The sequence below is a fragment of the Gopherus flavomarginatus genome (genome assembly GCF_025201925.1).
Source record: "Gopherus flavomarginatus isolate rGopFla2 chromosome 12 unlocalized genomic scaffold, rGopFla2.mat.asm SUPER_12_unloc_2, whole genome shotgun sequence".
Taxonomy (NCBI): domain Eukaryota; kingdom Metazoa; phylum Chordata; order Testudines; family Testudinidae; genus Gopherus; species Gopherus flavomarginatus.
The window spans coordinates 70,605-95,330 of NW_026114605.1; the positions used below are offsets into that span (position 1 = coordinate 70,605).

A 24,726-nucleotide genomic window follows, 5' to 3' on the forward strand; every position below is an offset into this window, starting at 1 on the left:
GGGGCAAGTGCCAATTGCATGGAAGGTCTGGGGGGTTTCTGCTCCAAAGTCACCTTGGTACATTTAAGATTCCCTCTCGCTGTGCTGCTTGGGACAAGGGTAGATGAGAAGGGCGAATCCTCCAGCACTGGAGGGAAAGGTCCCATCTGCTCAGACTGAGAGGCAAGGAAACAGAGGGGCAGTCAGTGCTCAGAGAGGAGAGAGGTCAGTGATGTACACCCAACAGGGGACACTGTCATTTTGAGTATCACAGGGGTAGCTGCGTTAACCAGGATTTGTAAAAAGCGAGAGTCCTGTGGCACCTTATAGACTAACAGACGTACAGGAGCATAAGCTTTGAGGGGTGAATCCCCACTTCATCGGATGAATGTAGTGGGAATTCTGTGCCTGGCTAGCCAACTACAAAAGCAATTTCTCCTCCCTTGGCATTCACACCTCAGCTGCTAGAGGAGGGCCTTATCCTCCCTGATTGAACTAACCTCCTTATCTCTAGACTGATTCTTACCTGCATATTTATACCTGCCCCTGCAAATTTCCGCCACATGCATCCGACGAAGCAGGTATTCACCTGCGAAAGCTTATGCTCCAATACATCTGTTAGTCTATAAGGTGCCACAGGACTTTATGTCTTTTTGAGGTGAGTGCAGCTTGCTTGGGAGGTGCCGAGGATGGATAGAAAAAAGGCTGGAGTCAATGACAGATGAGACCAGAGAAGGGGAAGGGGAATGGCAGCCCCACAGAAGGTCCTGGGTGCTCTGATGCCCCAGTTATTGCACCCTGGCCTGTCGTAGAGAGAGAAAAGACACCGAGGGACCCAGCCCCCATAACAGTGATCCCATGGACAAGAACCTGGTTGGGAGTGGGGTGAAGTTTCCCTCTGGGCAAAGTGGAGCTGAAATCCCTCAGTGTCCTGGAATTTAAGCAATGGAAGCTTCAAACCCTGCACGGGTCTGGGCTGAGGTGCATCAGCAGAAGGTTGGGCTGGACAAAGGCGGCAGGTTTGTATAATTTTTGGTGGTGCCCAGAATGGGACCAAGTCCTGCCCCCCAACCCCACACCTGCCTAAGGCTCTGGGAGGGAGTTTGGGTGTGGGAGGGAGAGGGGCTGGGCTCTGGGAGAGAGTTTGGGTGCAGGGTCTGGGCTTAGTCAGGTGGTTGAGGTGCAGAAGAATGTGCCAGGAGCATGGTCCTGGAAGGAGTTTGGGTGCAGGTGTGGGGTCTGGGTTGGGGGTACAGGAGAAGATGAAGGGTGCAGCATTTACCTCGGGCATCTCTCAAAAGCAACCCGCACCCTCCTCTGGCAGCAGCCCCTAAGCAGAGGGCTGGGGGCATCTCTGAGCACTGCTGCCCACAGACTCCAGCCCTGCAGCTCCCATTGCCACAGTTGGCTCTTGGGGTGGGAACAGCATGTGGAGACCCCCCACACACAGTTGTTCTTCCCGCAGATGGGGGGCAGCAGGGGATCTCCCCTGTTTGGAGGAATCTCTCTGGGCCCCACTGTTAGGTCTCCATCCTTTCTCCCCCTAACCACGCATACCCCTCCTCTCCCCGTTATCAATGTTTTAGAGTGACCCCTTCCTCCGTTTGTAGGATACAGACTCTCTGTGACAGAGACTGACTGCAGCTCCTCTCTGCATGGCCCCAGTGGGGAAGGAAAGAGACTGGGGGGGACAGAGAAGATGGGCAGAAGGAGTCAAATGGGGCTAAACCAGAATAGAGGAGATTTTCTTCCTGTTAAAACGTACTGGAGTCTCATCACTGAAAAGCCACATCTTGAATTAGGTTTGAACCAGCTGCTTTTCAATTACCAGGCAAAGGTGTGAACCACAGACACTGGGAACTGCCTGCTTCCCAAATCCATCTAAAAAGCGTCTGCAGTGGTGCAATTGGTTAGTGCAGAAGGGCAAGCTGCTGGGATTATAAATTCAAGCCTTATCTGGAGCCCTGGATTCTGTTCCCCATGTACCTTCCCCAGCTTGTTCCTCGTACCTGTGTAGTTTGCTTTGAGGAATTCCCATGGAAAGTGCCCTGCTAGGAAAAGGAGAGTAAGTTCTAAAATGTGGCAGTAGGTGCACAGCTTGGAAACATCCCCCCTGTGCTGCCATTAGTTCCAGGAGATTGTTCACTGGCAGGGCAAATTGATTTCTTTGCTGCTGAGAAAGCTGCCAGGACAGGTCTGTGGGCACCAGAGCTCCCTGCTTCTTCCAGCACACCCCTGGCTCCTTCCCTGCCCCAGTCACCGATGTAGGAGGGTCCTACATGCACGGAGCTTAAAGCTTTACCAAGTCTTCTTAGTGCAGTTGACAGCATGTCAGTCTCATAATCTGAAGATTATGAGTTCAAGCCTCAGAGGTAGCAATGGCTTCTGCTCCCTGCTTCAGATTCTCCAAAGGAAATCAGAGAAAAGAAACTAGAGGAGAGTGGTTTCTAGACACCCTCCAGCCATCTAACACACACACAGAGACTTTTCTATGGCATTATCTTTTCCTTCTCTGTGCCATTTGTATTCTCCATAGAGCAAAATAAAACAAAAACATGCAAGTCCAAGCCTAATACAGCATGAAACTCAATACAGATCAAGTCTCACCCTCAGAGATCTTCCAATACGCTTCTTTTGCAGACTAGACTTATTTCTTGTCTGGGCCCAATCTTTTCACCAGGTATAGTCCTTGTTCCAGCTCAAGGTAGCTAGGGGATTTCTCATGACTGCACCCACCTTTCTCCTGTTCCATCCCTTATACAGCTTTGCTACAAGGCAGGAATCTTTTGTCTCTCTCCTGGGGAAAAGCCCCAGGTTTAAGATGGATTCCTGTACCAGGTGACATGGTCACATGTCCTGGGAGACCCCAAGCCTTCATTCTTCCTGGCCTGACTCACAGATGGTGCAGGACAGAGCCATCTCCAGTCAATTGTTCTGGTTAATGGGAGCCATCAAGAGTCCAAACCACTATTAATGGCCCACACTTTGCCTCATTACAATAGGACCTCAGAGTTATAGTTCATATTTCTAGTTTCAGATACAGGAATGATCGGTTCATACAAATAGGATGAACACACACAGTAGATTATAAGCTTTGTAATGATACCTTACAAGAGACCTTTTGCATGAAGCATATTTCAGTTACTTTATATTCACACTCATTAGCATATTTTCATAAAATCCTATGGAGTTCAAAGTCACAGCAGGGAAAGGGTTTTACTGCGGCACCTGGAAGCAGTTGAGTTTCATGTTCAGGCTGTGGTATGAGTTCCTCCAGGTTTCTCATAAGCACACACGGACCTTAGCAGGTCCTCTCGATACAGGAATGGCCTAGATACGCTAAAGTGATGGGAATTGCATTTTCCTTTTTAATTTTTGTATTTCCAATGACATTTCTGTATAACTGTGTTTTCTCCTGGATTTGATATTTAACTAAAGAAAGAATAAGGCCTCAGGGCGCCAGATGGAGGAGCAGGCTGGGGCTAGGACTGCTAAGAAAGCAAGAGTAACAAGTTTTCTGTATTGTTTCCTGCCCTCATTTTCATGACTAATTTCTCTTCTGCATGAAATTTGCCATTTGTCCATGTGAGCCTGGTTAGTTCAGTTGGTAGAGCATCAGGCTTTTAATCTAGGGTCTAGGCTTCAAGTCACTGGTAAATGAAAAAGACAGTTTTCCCTGTAATATCCTCCAAGATCTTCAGAAGGTATCTCTTGAGGACTCTCCTTGACTTCAGCTTCTCCTTTCCTAGTAAGGGCCATGTATTGCCTAGGGCTGAAGGGGCAACTTCCTCACATGCCTACTGGTCTCTCAGTCTGGTTTAAGAAAGGCCTCTGGGAGCTGCAGCAAACTGCTGCAGAACAACTTGGTGAGCAAATGCAGGGTTGCCTACACAGGGTCATCCTTACCAGAACTCAGCAGAGGTCTGAGTGTTCCTTATTGGTCCCATGGTGTAAGGACCAGCAGTCAGGACTTTGAATCCTTCAATATGAGTTGAAGTCTCAGTGGGATCTGAGAGCAATTCCTGTGGCACTTAACCCTACTGGATCTTCCAAGGCTCTGTCTTGCTTTCTCAAAGGCCATGAAAGTCTGTCTTTTGCCCGCTAGCTGTTGTGACTTGAGCACAAGAGGGGATGTTTGATCCAGAAGTCTGGCTGTGCCTGGAGTCCTGTAGGTAGGGATGCGAGCTGCATTTCCTCTGAGTCCTGAAGCTGGGCTGCAGCCTGGCCTAGGAGGCAGCCCTATTGGCTGACCTACTGGCCCAAAGTCACTTGTGCAGTGTTGGTGTCCACAGGAATGCTGAAGGGCCTAAGGGAGGGAGGCTCAATACTCCTCCCTATCAGTCAGGGCGGAAGAGGAGGGCTGCAAGAGTGGGCAGGCTGATGAGCTGGGCCTTCTAGCGTTTGGCTGGGGACGAGGTGGGGTACGCGAACTGGGAGAAGCGGTTGCTGGCCTGTGAGGAAAGGCTCAGCCAATGGCATAAGTGGACCTTGTCATTAGCCTACAAAGTTGTGATGCTCAAGATCTATCTTTTGGCTGTGGGGAATTTCCTCAGCCATGTGTTTCCCCCTGCTCCATGAGTGCTGCTGAGACCGAACACGAGGGCCTTCCACTTCCTGTGGGGTAATAGGACATCCCTGCCTAGTCAGGAGACATGTGGCTTTTCTGCCGTATTAGAAGGGGGGTTGGGTTTGGTGGGCTTTGAAGCCTTGTACGGCTCTCTCAGTGGTGTCTGAGCTGGAAGGCAGGTCAGGCCCAAGGGAAATGGTGGGGTAACCACAAAGAATGCAACTGAGTCTTCCGATATGGTTGTATTATTTTTACCCCACTGGGTGCAGCACCGGGTATGGGATGGCCAATGATGAGGGAAGGGGGAGGCCCCCCCTTCAAGTGTTCTACTCTCACCTTACACCCTACACGATCTTCAGTGAGTGGCTTGGTGGAAGGTTCTTGCAGGATGGCTTCATCCGCAACAGTGGCTGCCCTCTCAGCAGCTGCGGCCACAGCAGCTAGCCCCTCCGCCCTCTTTGGCTCAATCTGAACAGAGGTCAGTGTACTACTGGGTGAGACAGGCCAATTTTAGGGAGCTTCCTCTGAAGGTGAGCAACTGTCCCCAGAACTTACTGACAGGCACTTTAAAGTATTTGCAAATGTGCATGGTCAGCATGTGCAGAGCAAAGGCTGCCCAGGGGCACTGTGTCAGGCTCTGGCACCACTTGAGACAATGGACCATCTTCAGCCACAAGGTGAGCCAGGATCTAAGGCAGGAATGGGGTTAGGAAGCAAGTCAAGCTGAGCAAGGCAGCCAAAATTCATCTTGCCTTTGTGGGCGCTCACAGTGATGCCATTTTTGTGTGCCAGGTCTGACAAAAACAACCCAGACAGAGAAGCAGCAGGCTAAAAAAGCAGCAGGGTTATTCTGTCTGCTATCCAAGATCCATAAACCTGGAAATCCTGGATGCCCCATCATTTCAGGCAACGGCACCCTGATAGCAGGATAGTCTGGCTGTGTAGACTCCCTCCTCAGGCCCTATGCTACCAGCACTCCCAGCTATCTTCGAGATGCCACTGACTTCCTGAGTAAACTACAATCCATTGGTGATCTTCCAGAAAACACCATCCTGGCCAGTATGGAGGTAGAAGCCCTCTACACCAACATTCCACATAAAGATGGATTACAAGCTGTCAGGAACAGTATCCCCGATAATGTCACGGGAAACCTGGTGGCTGAACTTTGTGACTTTGTCCTCACCCACACCTATTTCACATTTGGGGACAATGTATACCTTCAAGTCAGCAGCACTGCTATGGGTACTCGCATTGCCACATAGCATGCCAACATTTTTATAGCTGACTTAGAACAACGCTTCCTCAGCTCTCATCCCCTAATGCCCCCACTCTACTTGCCCTACACTGATGACATCTTCATCTTCTGGACTCATGGAAAAGAAAACCCTTGAGGAATTCTACCATGATTTCAACAATTTCCATCCCACCTACAATGTCAGCCTGGACCAGTCCACACAAGAGATCCACTTCCTGGACACAACTGTGCTAATAAGCAATGGTCACATAAACACCATCCTATACTGGAAACATACTGACCGCTATACTTACCTATGTGCCTCCAGCTTTCACCCAGACCACATCACACAATCCATTGTCTACAGCCAAGCTCTAAGATACAACCACATTTGCTCCAACTCCTCAGACAGAGACAAACACCTACAAGATCTCTATCAAGCATTCTTACACGTACACTACCCACCTGCTGAAGTGAAGAAACAGATAGACAGAGCCAGAAGAGTACCCAGAAGTCACCTACTACAGGACAAGTCCAATGAAGAAAGTAATACAACCTCACTAGCTGTCACCTTCAGCCCCCCAACTAAAACCTCTCCAGTGCATCATCAAGGATCAACAATCTATCATGAAGGATGATCCCTCACTGTCACAGATCTTGGGAGAAAGGACAGTCCTTACTTACAGACAGCCCCCTAACCTGAAGCAAATACTTACCAGCAACCAAACAACATAAACACTAACCCAGGAACCTAACCTGGCAACAAAGCCCATTGCCAACTCTGTCCACATATCTATTCAGGGGACACCATCATAGGACCTAATCACATCAGCCACTCTATCAGAGGTTCATTCACCTGCATATCTACCAGTGGGATATATGCCGTCATGTGCCAGCAATGCCTCTCTGCCATGTACATTGGCCAAACCAGACAGTCCCTACATAAAAGCATAAAAGGACACAAATCAGACATCAAGAATTATAACATTTAAAAATCAGTCTGAGAACACTTCAATCTTCCGGGTCACTTGATTACAGACCTAAAAGTCGCAATATTACAACAAAAACCATTCAACAACAGACTCCCATGAGAAACTGCTGAAATGGAATTAATTTGCAAAGTGGACACCATTAAATTAGGCTTGAATAAAGCCTGGGAGTGGATGGGTTATTACACAAAGTAAAACTATTTCCCAATGTTTATTTGTCCCCCTACTGTTACTCACATCTTCCTGTCAACTGTTGGAAATAGGCCATCCTGATTATCACTGCAGAAGGTTTTTTTCTCCTGCTGATAATAGCTCACCTTAACTGTTCACTCTTGTTATAGTGTGTATGGCAACACTCATTTTTTCATGTTCTCTGTGTGTGTGTGTGTGTATCTATAGCTATATCTTCCTGCTGTATTTTCCACTGCATGCATCCGATGAAGTGGGTTTTAGCCCATGAAATCTTATGCTCAAATACATTTGTTAGTCTCTAAGGTGCCACAATTACTCCTTGTTCTTTTTGCAGATAAATTAATGGAGGTTAAGTCCATGAATGGCTATTAGCCAGGATGGGTAAGGAATGGTATCCCTACCCTCTGTTTGTCAGAAGGTGGAGATGGATGGTAGGAGAGAGGTCACTTGATCATTACCTGTTAGGTTCAGTCCCTCTGGGGCACCTGGCATTGGCCACTGTTGGCAGATAGGATATGGGGTTGGATGGACCTTTGGTCTGACCCAGTATGGCCATTCTTATATTCTTATGAAGGGAGGGGCAGAACACGGCAACAGAGTTTCTGTAGTGTAGTGGTTATCATGTTTGCTTGACATGCAAAAGGTCCCTGGTTTAAAACCAGGCAGAAACATGATGGCTTCCTTTCCCCAGCTCCTACTGGCCTGTCCCTGCTGTTGTAGGAGCAGCAGTGATTTCTATGCAATGTATAACCTGTATGCTCAATAGGTGTGTTATACTTCCCTCCCTCCTTCTTTTGTCTCCTCTCCCTCTCTGAATACCTGTGAAGTGGTTTTCCCTGTCCCACTCCTGGAATGCTTGTGGGATGAATGGGCTGGTTGAACAGCTAGAAGAGCAGAAGGGCTTCCAGGTAGACAAGGTGTCTGGGACTCTAATTAGGCAGCACTCACACACCCAGAGCATGGACACTGCCCAAAGTGGAGCGTGACCAACCAGATGCAGCCAAGTCATCTCTAGTCGCAGGCCATTAGGTGCAGGTCCTTAAAAGGAGAAGGGGCCACGTGCTCAGGAGTCACTCACAAGCTTGTATCTCCAGTGAATGCCCTTTGCCCGGACCGCATGGCCAGTGGTTCTCTGCGTTGTATTTCATTGTGCCTCAGGAAGACTTACCTACATCGCACCGTCCATAGCTGCACTGTGGGACACTTACCTTGCAGAATCCTGACATCTCCAGTGCTGTGCCTGTCCTGGGAGCATGAGTATGCAAGTGTGAGTGTGACACCCCCGCTTCTTCTTTTGAACTTAGCTGTCAGTATAATAAACCCGCTGCTTTCTGCCAAACTCTTGTGGGTCATTCGTCCTCCCTACGCTTACTAGCTGGCCCAATTTTGGGTAACAGCTGCAATAAGCTCAACCCTTGCAGGACAGAGGGTGGTGAAATGAGCTGGGAAAAAGCCTTAGCATCAGCAGGTGAAAGCTAGAGGACCTTGGCCAGTCACCTTTTGAAGCCTTGTGGCTTGGTCTCCTCTGCCCTTGGACGTTGGTCTATGGCAGCCGGCTCTTCCTGCTGGCTTCCTTTGTGTGACTTGCCAAAGGAGGGAGTGAGGCAGGAATGGGACAAAAGAGGAAAGTCTAGCTGAGGAAGGCAGGGCAGAAGCTAAGCTCATTTGTTCGGCAAAGCCTGAAAAGCCTGGGGAGGTGCGGTTGGCTGCTGGGAGATAGAATCCTGTGCCTACCTCTTTGCTTCCCAGGGATGGCTACTTGCATCCCAGGAGAAGGATGGTTCTGGGTGAAAGGAAAACAAGCAAAGCTCTGGGAGGAAATTTGGGTGTGGGATGCAGGCTCTGTGCTGGGGGAGCGGGCTGGGGTGCAGGAGGGGTCGCGCTTACCCCAGGCACTGCAGCTCCCAAAGTGACTGGTACACACAACCCTGGGGAGCAGGTCCTAGGTGGGCCGTGCCAGGGGGTCTCTGTGTGCTGCTGCCTGCAAGCGCTGCCCCCAGAGCTCCCATTGGCTGCAGTTCCTGGCCAATGGGAGCTGTGGAGTTGGTACTCGAGGCAGGGGTAGTGAATGGAGACACTCCCCCCAACCCAGAGGATGCTGGGACATGCCGGCCATTTCTGGGAGTGTCACAGAGGGACGGAGGCAGAGTGGGCAGGGAGCCACCTTAGTGCTGCTGGCAGATGTCTGAACACTCATTAGGGGAAGGGGGCAGAGGTCGTCCATGTGCTGCCTGGGGTAGGGGCAGTGCACAGAGCTGCCTCCCCTACTGGGTCTATTACAGGAGGGGAGGGGGGTCTTTTGGCCTGTAAGGTGCAGCAGGTCGGACTAGATGATCACATTGCTCCTTTCTGACCTTAAAGGCTCTGAGTCTAAAAGGGAGAGGAAAGTAAAGGAAGTTTTTTTAAAAAAATAAACCAAACATTGTAATACCAGGATAACTCCACCTGCTCATTGTCTAGTCCCACCCCTTTCTTCCTCCATTGTGTGTTGAATGACCTGCAGAACATTGATTCTCTCATTCCATTGCTAAACTGATACAATGTGACTGAAATTGAACTAATTCCCAGTAGTGGAAACACCACATCACTACACTGGCTGGGAATCAAACCCCAGTCGACTATTAGGAAGGCAGCTATACTCACCACTATACCACCAATGCATCTGGTGGCAGTGTCACTTATGGTTGCCCAATGAGGCTAGACAAGCATTGAGGAGATTTTCTGCCCATTAAAATAAAGTGGTTTCTCATCACTAAAAAAAACCACCTCCATCTTCACTTGGGTTTGAACCATCAGCCGTTCAATTAGCCACCAAAGATGTTAATCACAAGGTATGTCTACACTAGGGGATTATTCTGATTTTACAGAAACCAGTTTTTGGAAACAGATTGTATAAAGTCGAGTGCACGCGGCCCCACTAAGCACATTAGTTCGGCGGTGTGCGTCCATATACCGAGGCTAGTGTCAATTTCTGGAGCGTTGCATTGTGGGTAGCTATCCCATAGCTATCCCATAGTTTCTGCAGTCTCTCCCACCCATTGGAAATCTGGGTTGAGGTCCCAATGCCTGATGGGGCAAAAACAGTGTCGTGGGTGATTCTGGGTACATGTCGTCACTCAGTCCTTCCTCCGTGAAAGCAATGGCAGACCATCATTTCGCGCCCTTTTCCCTGTATTGCCTTGGCAGACGCCATAGCACGACAGCCATGGAGCCCGTTCAGCCTTTTTTCACCGTCACCGTATGACTACTGGATGGTGCTGACAGACGCGGTACTGCAGCACTACACAGCAGCATCCCCTTGCCTTTTCAAGTTAGCAAAGATGGTGTCATAAACAGATAAGTAAGAGTTAATAGCACAGAAGTGCTTCATATCTCTTTTGCCTGGAAAGGGTTAACAAGAACAGTGAGCCTGGCTGTCACCTGACCAGAGGACCAATCAGAGGACAGGATACTTTCAAATCTTGAGGGAGGGAAGTTTTTGTGCTGTGCTGTTAGTTTTGGTTGTTGTTCACTCTGGGGGCTCAGAGGGACCCGACGTGCAACCAGGTTTCTCTCCAATCTCCCTGATACAGGTTCTTATGGATTCCAAATAGTGAGTACTAGATAGATAAAGCGAGTTAGGCTTATGTTTGTTTTCTTTATTTGCAAATGTGTATTTGGTTGGAAGGAGTTCAAATTGGTATTTTGCTGAAAAGGTTTTAATTTGTACTTGTTTACTTAGGCTGGGAGGGTGTTCCCAGTGTCTATAGCTGAAAGACCCTGCACCTATTTCATTTTTTTAAATTTACAAAGATAATTTTTACTGTTTTTTTTCTTTAATTAAAAGCTTTTCTTGTTTAAGAACCTGATTGTTTTTTTTATTCTGGTGAGACCCCAGGGGACTGGGTCTGGATTCACCAGGGAATTGGTGGGGAGAAAGGAGGGAAGAGGGAGAGAGAGGCTGATTTCTCTCTGTGCCAGGATTACTTTCTCTCAGGAAGAGTCTGGGAGTGGGAAAGAGAAGGAGGGAGGAAGGTGAATTGTCCTCTCTGTTTTGTGATTCAAGGAGTTTGAATCACAGTGATCTTCCAGGGTAACCCAGGGAGGGGAAGCCTGGGAGAGGCAACGGTGAGGGAAAGGGTTTACTTTCCTTGTGTTAAGATCCAGAGGGTCTGGGTCTTGGGGGTCCCCGGGCAAGTTTTTGTGGGGACCAGAGTGTACCAGGCACTGGAATTCCTGGTTGATGGCAGCGCTACAGGTTCTAAGCTGGTAATTAAGCTTAGAGGAATTCCTGCTGGTACCCCATCTTTTAGACGCTAAGGTTCAGAGTGGGGATTATACCATGACAGATGGTTACCAGCCATACCGTCCCGTCTGCTGCTTTGCAAGTTGACAATGACAGTTACCAGTTATACTGAACCGTCTGCTCCTGTCATGGATGCTCCTGGCCGGCCTCGGTGAAGCTGGCCAGGGGCGCATGGAGAAAAATGGGAATGACTCCCCAGGTCATTCCCTTCTTTGAGTTTTGTCTAAAGGGAGAGTCAGTCCTGTCTAGACTATCAGGCAAGCCTACTAAAGAACAAGAGAGTCAAACAGCCACTCTGGGTGAGAGCCCCAGGCATCCCGCAGAAATGATGAGCTGCATGCCATTCCAGGAGGTTCCCCTGCAATAACCCCACCCATTGCTTCCCTCGTCCCCCACCCTTCCTGGGCTACTGTGGCAGTGATCCCCCTGTTTATGTGATGAAGTAATAAAGAATGCAGGAATTTGAAACAACACTGACTTTATTGCCTCTGCAAGCAGAGCTCAAAGGGGGCCAAAGCCGCAGAACTGCGGCCAAACTAACCCTAATTCGACATGGCAAATACCGATTTCAGCACTACTCCCCTCGTTGGTACAGATATCGGTATTAAGAGCCCTTTATATCGATATAAAGGGCTTCGTTGTGTGGACGGGTGCAGGGTTAATGCGATTTTATGCTGCTAAATTAGATATAAACTTGTAGTGTTGACCAGGCAAGAGAGAGCAGCAGGTTTTCCCTTCTGTTTCCTGCTCTTGTTTTCTTGACTAGTTCTCCTCCACACCAAGTTGCTCTTTTACTTTGTGAGTCTGGCAAGCTCAGTTGGCAGAGCATCAGACTTTTAATTGGATGGTCCAGGGTTCAACTCGCTGGTCAGGTGATAAACTACTCCCCAAGATCTTAAACTGTCTTTCTGGAGTCTTCTTTGACATAACTTTCTCTCGTCAGGATTTTCCCTTTCCTCAGAAGGGACTTTTTCTGTGTGTGGGTTTGAAGGGGCAACTTCCTGACAGCCCCTCTGTCCTTGCAGCCTGGAGGAATAAAGGCCTCTGGGCATATAGCATGTTCCTTCGCTGCACACACACACACACATACAAACACATAGAATATCCCTAGGAATTAGAATTACCTGCTGCTTTCCCCTTTCCTGCTGGATCCCCAAATGACGATGCTCTTCAGTCTAAACCCATGTCTCCTCTTTTCCCAGTGCCCCTCAGTCCCAAACTTCAGTCCCTTCTATCCACACTGCTTCTCACTCCAAACCAGAGCCTGCTCCTCTTCACCCTTCTCCTCTGTCCCTACTCACAGCCCCCTCAATCCCAACCCACAGGCCCCTCCTCCTCACGCTGCTCCTCAATCCCAACCCACAGCCCCCTCCTATTCCCAGTGCCTCTCAATCCCAACCCACAGCTCCCTCATTCCCTCCAGCAGCAAGTGCTTCAGACTCCCTCAGGAAGATTTTCTTGCAAGGTTTTGTGTATGAGTCTGCATGTGGATTTTACAGTATATTGGAAATATGCTGGGTTGCTTGCTGACATGATCACTTTTGCCTGGTGTTGGATTCCCAGTCTCCTTGTTATTGGGGTAGGAGAAATAAAGCGTTGTTATCCTTGTGTAAATTGAGGGCAGCACAACTGTGCTCGGCAGACCCCGACTGAGGGACTCACGCTCAGTTCAATAGCACTTGCTAGGCAGGGGACAGGGGTTTGAAAGCCAAATTGGCTGGCGCATGGGTCCTAATACTAAAATTTAGGGGTTAGATCAGTGTTAGGACAGGGTGGCTGTGGAGGGATGAGTGAGTTCGCAGACAAGTTAGTGAGAATAGTGCCTTCTAGGCTGGGTTCAAGCCCAAGTGTCTACACTGTAATTTTATAACCCAGCAGCACAAGCCCCACAAGCCTGAATCAACTGACCCAGGGTTTGAGAATAGTGACTTGGGTGTGTTTATGACAGTGCAGACATAATACTACGCTATGTCCACGCTGCAATGAAACACCAAGGGCTGCCCCATTCCAGCTCAGGCTCCCGAGGCTTTGGCCGTGGGGTGGTAAATTTGCAGTGTAGATGTCTCAGCTCAGGCTCAATACTGGGCTCTGGGCCCCCTCAAAGTTGGGAGGGAGTTTAGCAACCAAAAAAGGTAAAACCGCAATGAAGTGCTACCCTGGACTCAATGGCATTTCTCCATTGGTCTGCCTGCTTTGGGGCAGGGACAATAGCACATCCTGCTGCATTCATTATTTCATACGGTGGTTTAGGATTTTCATTCTCAAACACTGGGCACAAAGCAGGACTCAACCTTCGGCATAAACTAAATGAGCTGGCGACAGATTCTGGCAGCCACAATGAGCATTTGGTGTGAGAGCTCAGACCTGCCCCTGTCCCAGAGGGAGGGGGTCATCCATGAGGGGACTGGACCACTGACCTACCAGCTCCTAACTCCCAAATGTTCAGTAACTCTGTTATCAGTGCCTGTGTGTGTAATTTAAACCATAAGAAAAACCACACTGGGCTAGACCAAAGGTCCTTCTGACAACAGCCAAGAGCAAGTGCCCCAAAAGCCACTCAACAGGGCACCACTGGCAGTTATTATCCCTGCCTCAAAAGCAGACAGACCAATGGAGAACTGCCATGAGTCCAGGGTAATACTGACCTGTGGTTTTACCATTTCCACTTGCTAAACTCCCTCCCAACCTTCTGGGCTCCTAGACCTGCCCTAATGTTATGTCTACACTATGATTAAAACACCCAGGTCACCTGTCTCAAAGCCCAGGTCAGCTGACTCAGGGTTATGGGACTTGGACTGCAAGACTATAAAATGACAGTGCAGACATATGGACTCAAAGCCAACCTCTGAGACCCCACAAGGGGTGAGGGTTTCTGAACCCAGGCTTCAGTGTGAACACAAATATCTGCACCACAATTTTTAGCCTCTCAGTTCTAGCTACATGAGCCCAAGTCAGATGACCCAGGCCAGCCATGCTGCCATCTTTATCCCGGGAGAGATGGATTCTAAGGGTACGTTCCCATTGCAATGGAAGCCCAGGTGTGGCACGCTGTCCTTAAAGCAGCACCCTGCAAGCCCCATATTCACCACTCTCATATAGTGATGATACGTTTTGAACAAAGTCTGCCTGGTGAGGGATCATTTTAAAAATCTTGAACTGTTCATCTGTTGAACCTTAATGTCTTCTTGCATTCTATGTGCTCACATTGGTCTGGGAAGTTATGAAGTTTGCTCTGTGTGCATTACAGAAATATGTTATGAAGTTGGGAAATGCCCCCCACCAGCCTATCAGGTGCGACAAGGGAGGAGCCAGACTCACTGCTAGCCTATTAAAGGTGGCTACAGTCCCAAGGACTATCCCAGGAACTGTGTACAATGCAGACTTCGCCGAGATAACACAGCAACAATGGACATTGCTTGACTCTCATCATAGCAAAGGAGCTTTCTAGAAAGTTGGAAGAAACTATGAAAGGGGGGAAGAGACATCATGACTTGGCATCTCTCCCCCACAAATCAACAGCTGGAAACACACCTGGATGACAAAACTGATTCATAAATCAGAAGAGAACAATAACAATACATTGAAACCAAAGTCCCCAAATAGCTAGTACTGGTTTTTCAGCTGAAAATTTTCAGTTTGGGGAATTTTGTTTTCCCAGTCAGACCTTGCCAAGGGAAGCAGGGAGAAAATGTTTGAGTTGCCTCCTTCAGAACAGCTTAGCCTAGACACTCTAGCTTTGGGTCACTGTCATGGCTTTGCTGAGAACTGGGGTATTTTAATAATTTGGGGAGGTCTCAGGGTGTTTGGGGGAGATTTTGAGGCTGTTTCCTTTTGAAATAAAACTAAGACATACAAGACTAGAGAGTTTTTTTTTAGAAATCTGAGACTTAGACATTTTATTTAAAGCAAGGGAGTTTCTGAGCAGGGTTTTCTTTGCAAGAAGCAACATTGTTTGATCTGTCATTGTACCAAAGGGGGAGATGGTTGTCTACAAAGGAAGAGTGAAGACTAAACGCATCAGATGAGGATGGGATTTGAACCCATGCGTGCAGAGCACAATGGATTAGCTATCCATCACCTTAACCACTCGGCCACCTCATCTGAGGTGTTAGGAAATGGACAGGACGAGAAATCTAAGGCCAGCAGAGACAGGGACACTAAGGTGTTCTTAAATACTAAGCGGAAGCAGGGGCTGAATGAGCTCCCCCCTCACACGTACTGACCAGCTGTGGGAAAGGCTTCAGGAACAGACCATGTTTGCATAGACACACCTACTCTGCCTAGGTATGCAGCATCATGGGGCCGCTTCCCCAAAATGACCATTTTTAGCTTGTGGCGGGTTACAAATCACTTTAGCACTGAGTGGTATGAAATGTTATTATCCTTCCTGCATGAGTGAAGGGCAGCAGAACATACTTAGTCGGTCCTGATGGGTGAGGAATAGCATTTATTGGACTGCATAGAAGTGATACAGAACGTCACCCTAAAGCAGTGGTCCCCAAACATTTCACACTGTGCCCTCTTATCCATGGCTGTGGGCCCTCTGAGCCACAGTTGAAAACTGGGGCTGGGAGTGGGGTGTTGCTTGCTGAAGAAAGGGTTGCAGACAGGGGCAAGTGGGTCGAGGCCGAGCTGGCAGTCAGGGGCCCAGGCTGAGGGTGGGGTTGGAAAAGAGCTGGGACAGAGTTGGGCTGACTGGTGCTCCCTCCATGGGGGCTGACTCAGCCCCTGAGGTGCCCCTATGAATCTTCCTCTCTGTTCCCCTAGGAGTCATGCCCCACATTTTGGGGACCACTGAACCCTACACGTTAAGCAAGGGCTAGTGATGCCAAAGCCCAGGGAAAGGGAGAACAATTGCAGGGCCCCCAGCACTGGAACTAGGCCCCCTCACTTCTGTCTGTGGCTCTGCCCCCTGCGACACCTTCCACCCACAGCCCCATCCACTATGTCACCTCTGTTCCACCCCTTCCCCCACCAGCCCCACCCTGTCACTCCTTTACCCCTGCCCCGCTGTGGCCCCAAGACCAGAGAAGCTCTGTGCCCCTGCTGCAGCCCCCGGGCCATAGCACGGAGTGAGAGCTCCTGCAGCCCTGGGGCTGACATGGGGGAGACTTTTCCAGGGGGACCTAATTTCTCCAGGGCCCCTAGTCATGGGCTCCACTGCCCCTTGGTGACACAAGGTTTGGGGAGGCTGAGCCCCCCCGAGTCTCCATTATGTGCTGCCCAGGCTACCGCTGCTCAGTGTGTGGCCAGTCTCTCTGTGTTCTTGTTTGTGCTGGGGAGCCTGGCTGGCCTTAGGGGTGGGCCCCCCCGGCAGCTGCCCAGGGCTCCAGGGGGTCAAAGGGCACCGTGTGCCAGTGCAAAGGTGCTCACTGCTCTCCCCTGCCCCAGTGTTCCTCTATGGCCCCATAGAGGGTTGGGGGGAAAGAGGAGCAACACTATGTGCTCCATGCATCCTGGTCACTTTCCCCACCTGGGCTGTGCTGTGAGGGGAGCATCAGAAGCTGCTGCTCTCTGCCCTCCCCTTATGCAGCCTGGCTGAGGAAAGTGATCCGGATGCAGGGAACTCAGGTGATGTTGCTTCTTGCCCCCGCACCCCACCCCCGCAGCTCCTAGGGGTGCCCAGAGGAGCAGCCTTCCAGGGAGGAGCGGGTAGCAATGCCAGCTGCTCCATGCACACAGGTCACTGTCCCCACGTGGGTGCAGGAGGGGGTGCAGGGGTTAGGGGTGAAGGGGGTGCAGCAGAGGGGCAGTGGCTGGTAGCACAGGAAGGGAGTGTGGGACTTAAGGGCAAAGGGGACACAGTGTAGGGGTTAGGGCACAGGAGGGGGCAGGAGATAGGGGTGAAGGAGGTGCAAGGGTTGGGAGTGCAGGAGCTGGGGGGAAAGGGGGAGGGGGATCGTCCAGGGCCAATGGGGAAGTGCTAAAGTACAAGTTTTGCCCAGGGCACCATTTCCCCTAACGCTGATCCTTGAGAACATTTCTTGCTGGGAGGGGGAGGGGAGAGAGATGAGGCGTTTTCTCTCTGTTTCTTTCCTCTCCATTTTCTGCTCCTTCCTTCAATTCCAGAAACCTCCCTTGTGTTTCAGACTGTGCAGTGACGCCCTCCCCACCCCAGGCCTCTGGAGCCTTTGGAGCAGAAAGATCCCAGGAGCTGAGGAGGAATCCAGGGGTGAGTAGCTGGCAGGAAGGAGTCCTAGCAGCTCTTCTGGGAGTGCAGGGGAGAAATGACTCCCCCTTCTCTGGATTCTCCCCGTGGGGCTCTGGGGAGCAGGGAGGGTTGTGTGATAAATTCCATCCAACATCCCCCTTTGATCCAAGCCGAGGGACATCTCAGCTCTGCACGTTCCCCTTGGCAGCACCAAACAAGGGATGTTTTCCACTGCGCAGGAGACCCAGCCAGGGACTGATGTGCTGGAGATATGTTGGGAAAGGGACTGTCTGAATTCCCAAGGCAGGAAACGAACAATCTACAGCAACATCATTAACCACAAACACACTCTAACCATGATCCAGCCAGTAGGGAAATGGGCAGGAATTCTTGCTGTTCAGCCATGGCCACATGTACAGAGCTGCACAGCAGTGAGTGTGCTGGGGAAGCTGGTCTGAGCAAACAATTGGAAATGACCCTTCAGTGAGAACAGAACCAGAGTGTAGAAAGGCCCCTGTGTTAAGTGGTTGTGGCTGAGGGCTTAGGGAGCTGGGGTATGACACCATAGGGGTCTTTCTGTGGAGGTTTGATTTTTGCCAGCTAGGAAAGGCTGGTGTGTGATGTCTTCATGGCTGTACTTTCAGTGATGCAGGTTTCTCTATCCCATTGTTCCACGGGCATCCTACTAGATTGCCAGCTGCCTTTCAACTGCAGTGTGGAGACTGTTTGTGTGCAGGGAGAGAAAGTGTGTGTGTTGAGGTAGATAAAACCGGATCATTATTATCCCTACTTGAAAGAGGGAGAAGCTAAGGCTGAGAAAGGAGAATTAACTTGTCTTAGGTCACACAGCCAGTCAGTGGCAGAGTTGGGAAAAGGACTCAAAAGCCCTGATTTTGAAACTAACCATCAGATCTTGAATTTCATACATGGAATGACCTGAGTAAAGTGCTCTCACATGAGCTCAAGACCAACAACAGTGCACAGTAATTATTCAGCAAGTATCTGAGGAGAACTGCAATGTTAGAGAGAATCACGAACTGCTCAGAGACCATTAATGCAGAGAAGCAGCAAGATTCTTCAAACATATGACTGGTTATGACTTATTTACTTGGTCGTAAAAGAGAAGAACAAGGACCTGAGTCTCCTCCTCCTTGTCAAAAACCCCCTGCTCAGCCAATCAGGGTAGAGACTCAGGATGGGAGGCTGAGGGTTCTCACCACAGAGCCCAAAGGATGGCCCAGGTCACCGGTGGGGATCACTGCCCAAGCATTATCTCAGCTGCACATTTTTGGGTGGAACTCCCAGAGTGGGAGCTACAGATCATTGCCCCGCAACACACACACACACAGACAAACCTCACTCTTGGCGTTGGGAGGGGAACAGGTGAAAGGACAAGAGCAAAAGACAAAGAGAAAGGAGGGAGGGATGGATAGAGGAAAAGGTGAAACAAAAAGGACAAACCCTAATGTCCCCAGTGATTCTAAGGGACAAAATCTCAGGTGTGGAATAAAATTCTGCCTCCTTAACCTCGTGTTTTCCATGCCTAGCATTCAGCTGTCACCAGATGGATCAGACTGAACAGGTTTCAAACCTCGAGGAGGCTCTTACCTTCTAAACAGGGATGGCTGTTTTTTCATAAAATCAGGCAAAGGGAAGGAGAAAACTTGAAAGAGATTTCTCCTGGCACTCATGTACGTGAACCCGAATACTCTCTCAGTCCTCAAAGAGAGACATGGAGAAGGAGACTTGCTGAAGCAAAGCCACAGAGGTCTTTGAGGTTTCCCTGGCCCCTCACCCGTCTCCTGCCTGGCTGATGTCAGCATCTCTCTGTGAGGTCATCACCTCCCCACCACCTTTGACCAATAGTCTGAGGTCCTGCAAAAGGCTTTTGTGATGTCACTGCCACACCCCTCCCTTGCTGTGCTAATGTCCTGCCCCTGGCCAGGCACTTTGGAGGTTTGAGCTGCTCCCTGTGGATCACCCCACTCAAGGAGCGTTCGTTCCAGGAAGCAAGCCAGTAGTTTTGGATCATCTGCAAATTTTGTCACCTCACTGTTCAGCAGATCATTTATTAATATGTTGACTAGTCCTGGTCCTAGTACAGACACCACGAGATACCTGTTTCCATCCTGAAAACTGACCATTTAGTCCTATCCTTTGTTTCCTATCTTTTAACCAGTTATTTATCCACATGAGGACCTTCCGGAGGTGAAAGTAAGCCAGTATGTTACGGTATGGGGTACTGGCAAGAGCCAGTACGCTGTGCCAGCGCGGCCCGTCTTCCCCAGGCTGGTGATTTAAAGGACCCATGCCTCCCTGCTGCAGTTGGACCCCAGGCCCTTTAAAACACCTCCCGAGCCCCCCTGCCAGAGTCCTGGGGAGCAAATCACTGTCGTGGATGCTGCTCTCTCCCGCTCTGCGAACACAGAGCAGGGGCTGCAGAAGCTTCCTTACAGTGGGGGGGGCACTGTTATCCGAACTGTGGCACCCCCATGACACTCCTTCCTTAAGGACCCCCACTCACAGCACCTCTCCCCTCGAGGCCACACCCACAGAACGCCTCTTCCCCAAGACTGCACCCTTCCCCCCCCCTCAATCATTTGTCCTAACAGCCAGTAAAGAGTGGTGGGGCCATGGCCCTCTAACCCCCCTGTTCCAGCACCCCTGACACAGAGCTAAGCAGGCAGCAGTGTGTACGTGTATGTGTGTGTGTGTGTGTGTGACAGAGAGTGCTGGGCTGTGCTGAGCTGAGCCAGTGAGAGAAGCGGGGCTGATGTCGGGGCTGTCCCCTGCCTCAGGACTGGTTGCTTCCAGCAGCTGTCTGAACTTAGAGACAGTGTGCCGACACACTCACTCTTCCGCAATGCACACACTGTCTCTCCCCCACCAAGCACACTGCAGTTGAAAAGCAGCTGGCAATCTAGTAGGATGCCCATGGAACAATGGGATAGAAAACTGTATCATGTGATGCTGTACCAGCCCGTGAGGCATTGCAAACCCTTCCCAAAGCACCCTGCAGCCAGTTGCACAATGGGATAGCTACCACAATGCACTACTCTCTGTGGCCATCCAAGAGATGCTAGCATGGATGTGCTCTGGTGACACAGGGCATAGGGTGGACATGCAACAGCTGTTCAATTAAAACACTTTAACTAAAGCCATGTTACTCTTTCACGTAGACATAGCTTAAGAATGAGACAAGACTCAGCTTCATCAAAACTGAAGAACCACAATTTCCTCCATAATTGGCAGGATTTGAACCTGCACAGGGAGACCCCAATGGATTTCTAGCCCACCGACTTAACCACTCAGCCACAACTACTTACTTGATATGGGGCTCTCACTGTCCTCTAGTTCTGCTCTCACTGAGTGATCAATTCCAGTTGTTTCCTCAGACCAGCTTCCACAACACACACACTGCTGTGCCGTTGTGTAAGTGTGTCCATGGCTGAACAGCAAGAATTCCTGCTCCTCTCCCTTCTGGCTGGAGCATGAGGCGAGTGCGTTTGTGGTCAGGGCCGCCCAGAGGATTCTGGTGGCCTGAGGTCTTCGGCAGCAGGGTGCCTCCGCTTCAGCGGTAATTCGGCAGCACGGGGTCCTTCTGCTCCTGGATCCGCTGCCGAAGTGCCCCGAAGACTCACAGTGGGGGCCCCTGCAGCTGAATTGCCACCGAAACAGGACCCACCGCCGAAGTGCAGCTAGGTCTTCAGGGCAAAGACCAGGAGCGGAAGAAGCTGCGGGGGCCCGGGCCCCGCAAGAGTTTTCTGGGGCTCCCAGAGCGAGTGAAGGACCCCGCTCCAGGGGCCCCAAAAAACTCTTGTGGGGGCCCCTGCGGGGCCCGAGGCCTGGGACAAATTGCCCCACTTGCCCCCCACCCCCCCGGGCTGCCCTGTTTGTGGTTAATGACATAGCTGTAGCTTGTTGTCCATTTCTTGCCTTGATCATTCAGACAGTCCCTTTCCTGTCATATCCCCAGTACATCAGTGATTGCAATAGCAGGGGCAGGTTTTCTCTGGGGCACTGAGCTTTGCCAGGGGGTTGATGGCTCCTTTCTTTCCTCACCCTGGAGTAAACTCAGCTTTTTATTCCATCCTTGTTGTTTCAAGGAATAACAACAGATGGCCAAAGAAAGAGGTGGACAGGGTGGGTCTCAGGGGAGGGTCAGAGAGGTGTGGGCGGTGGGCAGGTCAGGTCAGGGGAGGGGGCAGAGAGATGTGGGTGGTGGGCAAGGCAGGTCTCAGAGAAGGGGTCAGAGACGTACAGGCAGTGGGCAGGGCAGGTCTCAGGGGAAGGTCAGAGAGATGCAAGTGGTGGGCAAGGCCGGTCTAGGGGAGAGGGCAGAGAGATGTGAGCGATGGGCAGGGCAGGTCTCAGGGGAAGGTCAGAGAGATGGAAGTGGTGGGCAAGGCCAGTCTAGGGGAGAGGGCAGAGAGGTGTGGGCAGGACTGGTCTCAGGGGAGGTGGCAGAGAGGTGTGGGCAGGGCTGGTCTTAGGGGAGGGGGCAGAGAGAGGGGAGGGGTCAAAGAGGTGTGAGCGATGGGCAGGGTGGGTCTCAGGGGAGGGGTAGAGAGGTGGGCAGGGTGGATCTCAGGGGAGGGCTCAGAGAGGTGTGGGTGATGGGTAGGGTGAGTCTCAGGCGAGGGGGCAGAGAGGTACGAGCAGTGGGCAGGGCAGGTCTCAGGGGAGGGCTCAGAGAGGTGTGGGCAATGAGCAGGGTGAGTCTCGGGGGAGGGGGCAGAGAGGTGTGGGCAGTGTTGGTCTCAGGGGAGGGGGCAGAGAGGTGTGGGCAATGGGCAGGGTGAGTCTCAGGGGAGGGGGCAGAGAGGTGTGGGCAATGGGCAGGGTGAGTCTCAGGGGAGGGGGCAGAGAGGTGTGGGCAGTGTTGGTCTCAGGGGAGGGGGCAGAGAGGTGTGGGCAATGGGCAGGGTGAGTCTCAGGGGAGGGGGCAGAGAGGTGTGGGCAGTGTTGGTCTCAGGGGAGGGGGCAGAGAGGTGTGGGCAGTGTTGGTCTCAGGGGAGGGGACAGAGAGGTGTGGGCAGTGTTGGTCTCAGGGGAGGGGGCAGAGAGGTGTGGGCAGTGTTGGTCTCAGGGGAGGGGGCAGAGAGGTGTGGGCAATGGGCAGGGGGGTCTCAGGGGAGGGCTCAGAGAGGTGTGGGCAATGGGCAGGGTGAGTCTCAGGGGAGGGGGCAGAGAGGTGTGGGCAATGAGCAGGGTGAGTCTCGGGGGAGGGGGCAGAGAGGTGTGGGCAGTGTTGGTCTCAGGGGAGGGGGCAGAGAGGTGTGGGCAATGGGCAGGGTGAGTCTCAGGGGAGGGGGCAGAGAGGTGTGGGCAATGGGCAGGGTGAGTCTCAGGGGAGGGGGCAGAGAGGTGTGGGCAGTGTTGGTCTCAGGGGAGGGGGCAGAGAGGTGTGGGCAATGGGCAGGTGAGTCTCAGGGGAGGGGGCAGAGAGGTGTGGGCAGTGTTGGTCTCAGGGGAGGGGGCAGAGAGGTGTGGGCAGTGTTGGTCTCAGGGGAGGGGGCAGAGAGGTGTGGGCAGTGTTGGTCTCAGGGGAGGGGACAGAGAGGTGTGGGCAGTGTTGGTCTCAGGGGAGGGGGCAGAGAGGTGTGGGCAGTGTTGGTCTCAGGGGAGGGGGCAGAGAGGTGTGGGCAATGGGCAGGGGGGTCTCAAGGGAGGGCTCAGAGAGGTGTGGGCAATGGGCAGGGTGAGTCTCAGGGGAGGGGGCAGAGAGGTGTGGGCAATGGGCAGGGGGGTCTCAAGGGAGGGCTCAGAGAGGTGTGGGCAATGGGCAGGGTGAGTCTCGGGGGAGGGGGCAGAGAGGTGTGGGCAGTGTTGGTCTCAGGGGAGGGCTCAGAGAGGTGTGGGCAATGGGCAGGGTGAGTCTCAGGGGAGGGGGCAGAGAGGTGTGGGCAGCAGGCAGACCTTGGGGTAGAGGGTGGAGAGGCGCGAGGAGGCCTTGGGGGAGGTGAGGAGCGAGCGAAAGGTGGACCAGCAGGCCTCAGCCAAAGAGCAGGTGTGGGAAGTGGCCAAATGGGATTGAGGGCAGAGCACAAGTGGGGCCTCAGAAGGAGGAGAATGAGTGAAGTGGGGGGACAGCACCACAGGCTGGGCAGGGCCGCCCACAGGATTCAGGGGGCCTGGGGCAAAACAATTTCAGGGGCCCCTTCCATAAAAAAACGTTGCAATACTGTAGAATACTATATGATCATAGGGGCCCCTGTGGGGCCTGGGGCAAATTGCCCCACCTGCCCTCCCTCTGGGCAGCGCTGCCCTCAGCCTCTCCTCGTAAGTCCCCTGCCTCCTAATCATTTTTGTTGCCCTCCCCTAAACTCTCTCCAATTTGTTTCTGTAGTGGGGGGGGGGGGGTGAAAACTGGACGCTATGCTCCAGATGTGGCCTCACCAGTGCTGAATGGAGGGGAATAATCACTTCCCTATATCTGCTTGCAATGTTCCTACTAATCCAGCCCAATATGACCAATTCCCCATATTGAATGCAGACACAGCAATATTTGATAAATTGGTTCCTTTCCATTCAGGAGGTTATTTCCCACCTATTCATAAATAATGAAGATGCTCTAAGTGGAGGGGAGAGAGCTGTCCCGTCCGTGCAGTTAATCCATCTCCTCGAGAGGTGGTAGCTATGTCAGTGGGGGGAAGCTATGCTGGTGTATGTGCAAGCTGTGGTGTCTACATGTGTATATAAAATTTAATCAAACCCCATTTTTAAAACCCCTGTGGTCTGGGAATAGAAAAGGAGCTCTCTGAGGCAGAGCCTGTCCTTCAAAATCCTTAAGATCACTGATTTGCCTGTGCAAATATTATGGGGGTATAGCTCAGTGGGAAAGTGTTTGACTGCAAATCAAGTGGTCCTTGGTTCAAATCCAAGTGTTCCCTCACAAACCTGTTTCTTCAGTAAAGATGATTCTATTTCCAATATATTCAGGAGCTCCACTAAATGGGGGTCCCTGAAATACATGTGCACCCTCAATGTTTTCCTGTGCAAATGCATAAAAACCTAGCAAACGTGTCCCCCAGCTGAAATCACTTCCAATCCTCTAAGTGTCTAGGTTTGTTTTAATCAATTAAACAAAGGCACGTGAAAACACATTTTCAGGTCCTTAGCCTCCATGGGCTACAATGTGCAGACGAACAAGAACCACATCCACTTGGGAGGAATAGACTAGTCTGTATTACATTTCCTAAGTTGCCATTGGGACTGAAAACTCTACTGGAGGTGGACAGGAACCTCTTAGAAAAATAAAATAACCAAAATTTACCAAACTCCCGGTTACACATTGAAACCTCTCTTTGCGCACACGGCATCAATTGG

The 24,726-nt window shown here is 51.1% G+C and overlaps 4 non-coding genes across 4 annotated transcripts; 2 read left to right on the plus strand and 2 right to left on the minus strand.

Moving 5' to 3' along the window:
- Positions 1-7,559: 7,559 nt before the first annotated feature.
- TRNAV-GAC (transfer RNA valine (anticodon GAC)) lies at positions 7,560-7,632 on the plus strand. Its single transcript has one exon. It is a non-coding gene; the product is annotated as a tRNA-Val (tRNA).
- A 7,633-nt stretch (positions 7,633-15,265) lies between these two features.
- TRNAS-GCU (transfer RNA serine (anticodon GCU)) lies at positions 15,266-15,347 on the minus strand. Its single transcript has one exon. It is a non-coding gene; the product is annotated as a tRNA-Ser (tRNA).
- A 5,290-nt stretch (positions 15,348-20,637) lies between these two features.
- Positions 20,638-20,719, minus strand: TRNAS-AGA (transfer RNA serine (anticodon AGA)). The gene has a single exon. It is a non-coding gene; the product is annotated as a tRNA-Ser (tRNA).
- A 3,499-nt stretch (positions 20,720-24,218) lies between these two features.
- Positions 24,219-24,290, plus strand: TRNAC-GCA (transfer RNA cysteine (anticodon GCA)). The gene has a single exon. It is a non-coding gene; the product is annotated as a tRNA-Cys (tRNA).
- The last annotated feature ends 436 nt before the right edge of the window (positions 24,291-24,726 follow it).